This window comes from Cyprinodon variegatus, unplaced genomic scaffold (genome assembly GCF_000732505.1).
Source record: "Cyprinodon variegatus isolate N-32 unplaced genomic scaffold, C_variegatus-1.0 Scaffold49, whole genome shotgun sequence".
Classification (NCBI taxonomy): Eukaryota; Metazoa; Chordata; class Actinopteri; order Cyprinodontiformes; family Cyprinodontidae; genus Cyprinodon; species Cyprinodon variegatus.
The window spans coordinates 800,217-809,478 of record NW_015150502.1 but is presented as its reverse complement, the minus strand read 5'-3'; positions in this window follow the sequence as shown (position 1 = coordinate 809,478).

The following is a 9,262-nucleotide window of genomic DNA, read 5'->3' as shown; positions in this document are numbered from 1 at the left end:
TTATGTTAAAAGGCAGTCTTATTCCTTTTTTTATATAAATATATACCTTTAAAAGACAGTTTTGGTGGTCACTATTGAATTAGCAAATCAAATTAAGGATACACATTTTTTGTAAAGCGACAAAAAGAAGAAAAAAAAATCCTACAAGCCCAGGCCCAGTCTCAAATATGATTTTATCCTTTAACTACATGGAACCTGGGTTACATATGTTACTCATGAAATTATTTTTAAGAACACATTTCAAAGAAAATCTAAACTTGATCAAATTGGGCTTATCAAACACACTCAGCTAAACCAGACAGGTGAGGCAAACAAAACAGAAATTCAGAATGGAACTGTCCATGAGAAAGCTGCACTGTTCATGGTCCTGAATCTGATTCAAAAATGATAATGTTATCCTTTAGAATCAGCCTTACATGTGCTTTTGTAAATATTCCACCTACTAAAAAAATATTAGAAAACCTGTGCCTGTCGATGTGCACATTTTTTTGAAGGGGTCATAGCATGCAACACAGAGTTTACCTTGTCATAGATGAATAACGATAGTTCAGTGGGTGAAATGGACGTACAGAAAAGTTCAAACCCCATCGGCACCTCTCTTATCTGCAAATCTCACAATTTCAAACTTCCACCATAAAACAGGCAAATTCAATCAAAGGATGTTGCCTTATTTGGTTCTGGCCTGTACCTTTTTCATGCGCTGGGACAGGGGGTATGAAGTGTTGACTACTGGGCTGCTGACTGGACCGAACCTCAGCAGAGAGCCATAAGATTCAGCGAGTGTGAGCTGTGATTGACACTCCATCAGACGCTCCTCTGGCTATGATTGGTTGTTTTGACTCGTCCCGAATTATTCTTTCCAGATTGAAATACAGGCAGTAGGCGGGACCAATTGAAGCAGTTTTTTTCACAGGTTACATATCACATGTACTGCTGTCTGGGCATAGGGACAGTTTTAGCCAATATGACAAAAAAGTGATTTTTAAAACTTACAGACTTCAGCTTTAAGGACCAGCACCAAATACCCTATAGAATCATTCTATGACCCCTTTAAATCCAAACCAAAGGTCCAGAAAATTTGCGCTCTATAAAGAAATTTCTCTGGTAGCTTGTTTGGTTTGAAGTCCACAAGAACAAAACCAAGGCTCCTTCATGCTCCATATTTTTTGGTCTACCCCTGCACAAGTTTTAACATGACAAATATGATTTCCGAGTGATTACTCCTTTAGTGATACATTGTATTATATTACCAATTGTGAATACTGTAAATCACAAAAGATTGTACAAAATTTATTTTAAGGAATCTTTAGGGGTATCAGTGACTCGTGCATTTATGATTTTTCTTTTTATAAAATGCAAAGACAGCTTTAGCCAAAATAATAACTTGATAACATGTGACTCTGCAGTCTGATCTTTTTATTATGACGCTTTGTTACCTTAATAAGACAGAGTGCATCAATCAGTGCGGGCTCTGTATGTTCAGGCCACCCCCTCCCACTTTACATTCAATTACTTTTGTGGTTTTCTGATGTTTATTCTATATTGTCACCACAGTAGGAGAAAATTCAAATGAACACCAGGCCAAAGCGATTATCAGATGTAAGCTAAAACAACAAACTGTCACAGACAAGGAAGACAAGGTCACAGGTGTTCTCTGTCACAAGTTTTTTTTTTTTTTTTCTTTTTTTTTAACGATTTTTACTATTTGTAAATTAGCTATAAAAATGAATAGTATTTAATTCACAACACCGGTACATTACTATCGATTGTTAGGTTTCCTTAAAAAAAACAAATAAAATCTATGTGAGCGGAACATACTTCTCTGAAAAAGTATGTACATTATCTGAAAATGTACATTGGCCTATAATTAAGTTTGCTAGTGATTCCCAAGCATGCAAAAAGCCTTCACCATCTGTCTCATCGAGCCATATATCTGCCATCTCTAGACAAGACAGACAAACTGGAGTTGAGGTGAAGCTGGAGAAAATCGTGAAACTTATTTTGCAGGCAAGGTAGGTGGTTTTTATAGTTATTTCCTATTTTGAGATAAGAGAATTTACCAAGATGTGGAGAAGAACTAAAGCAAAGTAATTTTAATGATGCGCTTTTTTAATATTCAGAGTAACCTAACCAGTTTGTAGAGGTATACAGATTAAACGGCTCTCCTTGTTCACAAAAGAATAAATTCTTGGAGGAGTTGGGTTTGAATCCCAAACCTAACCTTTCATCAGTTATTTTTTTATGCTTTAACTATGTATCAAGGTGCTCTTACCAATCAAAGGCATTCATATTATATTAATTTATGTCTCTAAATTCACCTTAGGTACAACTGTTTGTTTAGCTTTGTAAATGACATATCTTGCCCAAACAACATACCAAGGCTAATATTTCTAAGGTAGCTTATGATTAGTTTAAATCTTTCCATTTTCAGTGAACCGAAATTCTACCAAATATAAAGGATATGCTAGATATTGCAAGATTGTTGTTCCTGCCTTTTCCAATCACTTCCTCCCTGCTCCAATCCTATGAACATAAACTAAGACTCTGTGCATGTTTGAATAAATCCAGCTGACTGCTTACATTCCCTTGTTTAATCTGTGCCTGTCATTCCTGCAACTCTATGCTGCAACACTGTAATATACCACACATGAAAACAGGTGGACAATGCAGATCCAGAAAATAAAATTACTACAAAGAGGAGTTCCACAATTTGTATTTCAGCTCCACAAAAAGACATGAACTACTCGCTGGTTTAGACTGGTTTTTTACTTGCTTGCCTTGGATTGTTTACCTTTGCATGAATGTACAAGTGTAATCTGTTAGAGCTGTCCTCTTTCCAATTCTTAGATGCATCCCATTCTAGACACATGAACCAAATGGCTATAAAACAGGCTTAGATTGCTGGGCAACTGGACTTGAAGGTCAAAGTCCAGTTTCCTTCCAATTTAAACCTGTTCTCTGGTTGCCATGAATCGGATAGCTGAGAATTTACACAGGTATATGGCTATATTTCTTCATGAACATGTCATTCCACTCTGCAGAGGCTTAGAAATTAGCCATTGATTAAATCTAGATAAGTAGTCACTCTGTTGCAGGATAGTAGCTACTGTGAAATTAACTAGGCACCTCTGGCATATTGAGAGTGATAGCCTAAATTGGCGGTTCTATTAAAACCCCAGTTGCACCTTGGCAATTTAGACCAACGTATGGCTGATGTACAAAAAATCTGTCAAAAAAGCTGACATGCTTTGGGTAAGTTATGGATAAGTTTTGTATAAGTTATGAGCCAGCTGAGGCATGCTAAAACACGCTGTCACACATCAACATACGGCGAGTGCCAGCATAATCTCATACATTGGGCATAAGTTCAAGGTAAGTTATCAGATGGTTGACATGCATTAAGTGTAGGTTACTCATCAGTCCTGGAGTATAGTTTATCCAAAACCTCTAAGTAACTTGTGCATAACTTATGCGTATCTTATCAAGAACTTATCTCCAAACCATATCAAAGTATTTGACGTATTCCAGACGACTGCTGAACGTGTTTACAATGTACAGCTGCCACACAGTATAATGGTGTATTGGCAGCGTTTTGGTATGAAAGGAGGTTCACAGGAGGAAACTGTCTGTTCTCCTCCAGACTTCATCCACATCATGGGTGAGCAAAAAGGTGAGTGTGATGGATCCTCCCTGCGTTCACGGCCACGACAAACAAACTTCCAAGCAGACATGACAATGAATCTGCTACAACTGCAGACCTTCTTTCTTTCTTTTTCTTTTTTCTTTGTATTTATTCTTTTTTCGGTTAATACTGTAATCAAAGAAATCTTTTTATGTAGGCCGTGCGCCACCCTGCGCATCGCTGCTCCCTTCAGGATACTGGCTGGTGCATAATTTCATGGGCATTATGCTGCCGAGCGTTATGCATTCCTTAGGCTGTCGTTAAACATAAGTTCTGGAGTCATTATGAATATGCTATGCATACGCCCAAAATTGAAAAAATACACAAAAAAATTCAGCATATACCAGCATTTTATAAGATTCTGGAACTTCAGGCATACGCTGTTCAAATCATTGAGTTGTGACAGGGCCCTAATTACTACTTATAATTAATTGGGTATAACTCATAACACCTTCAAACCTACCTAATTTTTTTTCTCTTAATACTCTAGAGCTCTAGACCTGGTGTTTACACATACCGCTGAAAGTTAGTAAACTTCACCTTATAGCCCTCACCTTTCAGACCTTTCAATATTTTGGTGTAATCTAACTAAGTATTCAGCCCCTAAGATAAAACGCCATCAAAAAGGAGATCTGAATCAGACAATACTGTAACAACATCTCTTTTTTATTTCTATTTTTCTATCAGAATACAGCAATCCAGAGGGTACTAGCCAATGTACAAATCCTAAAAACATGATTTTTGGGGATTTGTAAACTAGGATTGTGTATCAGATCATCATATTTTTTTTTGTGTGTTTTTTTATCTGTAGGAAAACTGAGATAAAGTGACCCTCTATACATCTAAGGGATTTCTATGTTATCTGGAAGAATTCTATATTATTTTTTCAAATAAATTGCCTTATTGCTTCTTTGCAATAAGGCAAAGAAGCAATAATTTGGGTGTAAGTTTTTGAATGAAGTTATTGATTTTAAATTGGATTTACTTGTTACTTTAAAGTGATTTTTTTTCTACGTGACTTGAGTCTCTGTGGTATGAATAAGCTGAATTCAAATGAACAACATCAACTTTTTTTATGCCTTAGACTAACAGCATCTTGGAGAACAAAGAGGCCTTTTATTTTAACTGGCTTTTTGTTTAAATTGATCATGTTTATTTTAAGGACATTTTGGATCATGAAGTGAAGTCCCTTTATGTCTAATTCTCTTGTTCTTCAACTGGACACTCCTTTCCATTCTGTCTCCACAGATATCCATTTTCCAGCCATATATTCAGTATGTCTTTCAACTCTTGCTGCACCAACAACTCCTTTAATCAGTCTGTGCATATCACGTGTGACTCCACGAGCAGGAGGTTAGTAACCCTTGCTTTTAACATCAGCAGAGGCATCCTTCTACTCCCATTGTCTACCTTCATCCTCTACCTGGGCTTCAAACAATGGAGGCAACCACGTTCCTTCAAAGCGGCAAGCCACTTTGATATCTTCACCTACCACCAGGTTACAATGGAGCTAATCTGGGGTTTGGGGCGAGTATTTAATAGATTGGGAGTCATTTTTCATATTGCACACATTGAATGTGCAGGTAACCTTTTAAGTAGGATCATTTTTTTTGGAGGAACAAGCATTCACATTCTTACCTGTCTGGAGCGTTACCTGGCTGTTGTTTATCCTGTCACCTACAAGGCCCTTCAAAACAGACATGGAGCCAAAATCAGAAATGGAAGCATTGTTTTTGCTTGGTTAGTGACCTTGATGTGGGCTTTTGTATTCACTTTTTATCAAAGCACAATGCTGGTATTTCTATTTTTAGTTTTTCTGAGTCTGTCCTTCGTCCTCATCTTATTATTTAGCTTTTTTGTTCTCCGTGTTCTTGTTCATCGTGGACCAGGGGAAGGAGACAGGAGGAAAGGACAAATGAACCAAATGAAGCAGAAGGCCTTTTTCACTGTCACTGCCATATTAGGGGTGGTCTTTATTTGGTTTTCAGCATATCTTGTTGCCACAGCCATTGCTGAGTCCGGATTGTTCACTGGAAATGCAAGCTGTATGATTTATGATTATGTGATGTGGTTAAGTATCCCCAGTAGTTTAATTTTGCCATTAATTTATTTGCATAAAAAGGAGCTTTTCTCTGACTGATAAAAAATAAATAAATAAAAACCATTAAATTGTGTTTAGCTAACTTTGTAATAAATCAGGAAATACTTTACTAGACTAAAAGAAGTGTGAATATAATTGTGAAAATATTTTTATGCACTCAGAGTTAGCCAAAATATTGCATTAGCATTAACTTTTATTTTGAGTTCTCAGTTATGCTGTCATTTATTTTATTCTGTGTTGGTGTCAAGATTTATATCATTTTTGAACCTCCCCACCCCCACATTAATGAGCCCCATTAATTATTTTATTTATTTTTATTATTATTTTTTATTTAGGAATGTTTCTTAGGTGATAAAAGGTAGTTCTGATTACTTGTTGCATATAGGAGTCAAAGGGGAGCATTGGGTGAAACCACACACCCAAAATACTTACTTCATTCCTGCATTTCATAACAAAATAATCTGGTTTCAATGTAAAGTAAAGTTCAGACATTTTTTAGGTCTAATGTCAGTCCTACCAGCATTAAGAAGTAGGAAATTCCTTTTTGCAGAAGGACAGGACTTTTGCTGCAGATAATCAAAATATCAGGTCTATACAAAAGAGCCTGAGAATGACTAAAGCTGAGATAGACTCAAACTTCCTCTAAAATAAATTGATATTGTGCTGTTTATATTATTTGTGTACACATATATTCTCTGTGTAACATTTTGTGTGTTTAAATGTTGATTTTTAGGCTTTTTAGGCATTAAAAGATAGAACATTAGTATTGTTTCGTCACCACAAAGCATTTGGTGTGACAATGAAAGAACTTGCTTCCATGACGGCCTTAGGCCTATGTTTCTATTCCTTAAAGTTCTGATAGTTACATATTTCACAAAATACTTTGTATATATTAATACGTAATATATGGTCTGTACAATAATTATTGTGTTGTAATAAACTGAGTTAATTTATTGCTTGCTGGATATGATTATTTTTTTGTTTATGTAATGCTTAAGAAGATAACACGTTCAGAACAGTACTGTTTTTACTGTGTATGGTAAGATAGATCTTCCGATGCACTCTTAGTGTGAATCATTTCAACGCAACACAACAATATGGACTGAATTTGGTAGCTGACTGGATCTCTTGAGCTCAAATGCAATTTCCAAATGGGATAAAGAAGAAGAAAATTATCAGAAATGTTTAAAATTGTTAATCTTCATGCCACCATTCGCAAACACACAAACAGCATGACAAGTAAGCTAACACGGTCAAAATATAAAGGTGGCAATGCTGGACAACAGCAGTATCAAATAGTCCTATTGATGACGGAAGTAATGAATCAGCAGGAAGTCACCCCAGTCAAAAAGAAAACAGGACCAGAAACAGACACAGATTCAGTTCCCCAGTGGTTCACCAAGATGAAGGAATTAATGACTTGAGAGAACGAAAACCAAAACCCCCAGATAAAAGTCATAAACCTTCACATCACAATGCAAAACCAAAGGTTTACACTGGTAAAGGGGGACATCAACAAGCTATAGAAACAACCACAAAAGAAAACTTAGAACTGATCAGCAAAACAGTTCTTACAGAGCTACTGGCTTCTCTGACCGATCACAAAGTACTACAATTCAAAGATAATGGTAAATCTTATCATATCCAAGAGTATGATAGTTGCTGATAATTTCTAACATACTGTTTTATCCTTTCTTTCTTTTGTTTGACAACTTGGAAAATGATGAAGGTTGAACAACAGCATCATGAAGGTGTTAGGAAATTTTGTTTGGAATGTATATATTTGTGTATCAGTGTTAGACTTTCCTGCCAGACCTGCTTCAACCAGACACAATACCTCTGGAGAAAATGAACTGTTTTAAGATAGGATAGGGTCAGCTCCTGCCAGACCTGCAACAAATCATCCAGGGACAAACACTGGAGAAGATATGAACCCTAAATGAACTTTCGTGCTGCCAACAGTAACCGGACTTATCACCGTTCCAGATCTCATGGCTTTATGGACCTATTTGTTGATCTGAAAATAAAGAACTGCATCTTTTATTTCCAGATCAAAAAGGGGGATATGTTGTGCCATATGCCATGATAATACTTTTTGGACATTGGGAACCAGTGTCCATATTTCATCTTGATAGGATGACCAGAGGAGAACAAGGAGCTTTAGTGAATAACAGCTGGGGGACTTCTGCAGCACCCCCCTTTTCAGCCAAAGCAGTCACAGGCAAGTCACATGGAAGCCACCAGAGGTGTGAAAACCTACCCCCTCTCTGTGAGACTGAGATAAAGAACCCCTGGTCGCTGCAGCTGGATGGAACTCAAGCTTTCCAACTGGACATGGAAAAAAAGGTTTGCAGGTCTGGCATGATTAGGGACAGAACAAACAATATGTCTTTTGATGATGCTAATCATATCACGTGTTTACTGCTGAGTAAAGATGATGCTAATTGATGCTAAAGAATGGAGTGCATGCTATGTTATGCTACAGGAATATGTGTTGAGCTGTTCCTGAAGCTTGAACAAGCTTTATTCACTAAGGGTTTAAACACTGATATAACTTTAGTGTTTATATGTTCCTCAACTGCTCATTACATTTCCATTTCCAAGTATGACCAAGAGTCATTTAGTGGAATCCTGATGTTTATTCGCTGCTCGCTGTTTCAAAGAGGGTAAAGAATCATTTAACTAAAGGTTTTTGGTTCTTGATTAAGCAAATCATTTAATAAAACATTATTTGGACAAATAATGTTTTATTCACCTCATGGATTTGCATTCCATTTTCTTTAAAATTAGTGAAAAGCTAATTTGATTATATCCCAAATTTTTCCAGATAAACTTTGGTTTCAAACACAAAATCCATCTTAAACTGTAATATGTTTTTCAACCGTTTTCCCCTTCCTCTTTGTACATAGCAGTTAGTTTAGTTTAGTTTTACTAGTCTTAGTCTTAGGGCTGTGTGTCATAAACTATATATAACAGCTGAAATAATGTCTGATTGAATAAGATATTTTACCAACCCTACAGTGGAGGGCAATAAACATCTTAAAGTATCAGAAACATAAATTCCCAGCTGGCTGGGAATAGAAAAGAACATAAAATCACAACACCAGGGACAGGAGGATTTCCGGTTTGGGAACCACCAGATATAATTTCTGCTGTTTGCAGATGATGTTGTTGTGTTGGCTTTGTCAAACCAGGACCTTCGGCGTGCACTGGGGCAGTTTGCAGCCAAGTGTGAAGCAGCCGGTATGAGGATCAACACCTCCAAATCCGAGGCCATGGTTCTCCAGCGGAGAAAGGTGAACTCCCCTCGGGGTAAATCATTCAATCAATTCAGACCATGGCCACGCTCTGCCTGATTTCATTAAATGGTGTGATGACATTTATTGGATTTAAATTTGACTTTAAGAGTTGATTGCTAAGACTAGGATAAAAAAACAACCAGTTCGATCAATGGTGAGGTAGTCCAAATCATGAAATTT